Genomic DNA, 1,336 nt, shown 5'->3' with positions numbered 1-1,336 from the left:
ATATATATATATATATATATATATATACAAATACGTGGGTGTATTGAAGAACTACTGAAGGTGTACACCAGAGTTCCTTTTCTCGTGCACGGCTGAGTGCATCTTGTAACCCCAACTTTCCCCAGCAGAACAAGTTGAATGGCCCCGGTGGGACATCGTAAACTGCCTGAATTAAAAATTTTATCCGGTAGTCAGACACCCTGACGCCTCATCTTAAGGCCTGGTTCCGCCTCAATTTAAGCTCACACCTCATTCCAGACCAGTAGCCTCTTGTCCTTCGCTTGCACCTTACAGTAAGGCGTTGTAGTGTTACACAAATGAACTCTTCCACCAAGCACAACACCCATCAGTGCCCTGTGTCTTACCCGTGACTCAGCAGCCCTGACAGCCTCCCCTACTTGCCACTTTCCTCCTATTCTGATCTCAAGAACTTTAGGGTTTCACAAGTCTCGGTATTGCAAACACCCCATCACGGGTCATCAAAAAATTCTCCTCTCAGATTGCTGATTGGATGCTTGTTCGTGCTATGCAGATCGCAGTTGCTCAGACACCGAAGATATCCCGTAGGAATTCGCTGACTCTCTTCGCAAAGCCTTCCACTGTGGAAGCTGCCATGTTGGTAAATCCTAGTCTAAAACTTGCCTAGAGCACCGGACCATGACCATTACGGATAGCGAGAATTCCAGTTCTCTGTTGGTTTCACGGATAGATGATGTGTCACTCGGACCCCTGTCAAAAGCCTCTCCCGGGATAATCACCAGTTATTTTGTGCTGGATGGTATCTGAACGCCACAGACCCAGCAACCGAACCTGCTTTCAACCGAGCAATTCTTCAGCACAAGATATCATCACTTGACTGGCTCGAAACTTATTCCAGCCTGAGCCATAAACTCCTCGCGATTCTTTAGGATACACCTCTTCCTCAGGACGAATCCTACGTTGAAGGTCTTTGCTACAACCTTCAAAACACTTCAATACGAGCGGAGAGCTCCCGGGCTCGAAATAGTGAGCTTCCATTGCTTGCCTATTAATTTTGTCCTTTGAGATTGTCCTCAATGTCTTGGGCCCATGTGACCGAAGAAATCCTCATCATCATCGTCATCATCATCGTCATCATCATCATCATCATCATCATCATCATCATCATTATTATTATTATTATTATTATTATTATTATTATTATTATTATTATTATTATTATTATTATTATTATTATCGTTGTTTTTGTTGTTATTATTAGCATTATTTTTATTAATAGTTTATTCCTGTTCTCATTTGGGATGCATAAATTATCACCATCATCATCACCGTCACCATCATCACCATCATGTTCTTC

This window comes from Octopus bimaculoides, chromosome 1 (assembly GCF_001194135.2).
Source record: "Octopus bimaculoides isolate UCB-OBI-ISO-001 chromosome 1, ASM119413v2, whole genome shotgun sequence".
In the NCBI taxonomy this organism is placed as follows: Eukaryota; Metazoa; Mollusca; class Cephalopoda; order Octopoda; family Octopodidae; genus Octopus; species Octopus bimaculoides.
This window is presented reverse-complemented; position numbering follows the sequence as displayed.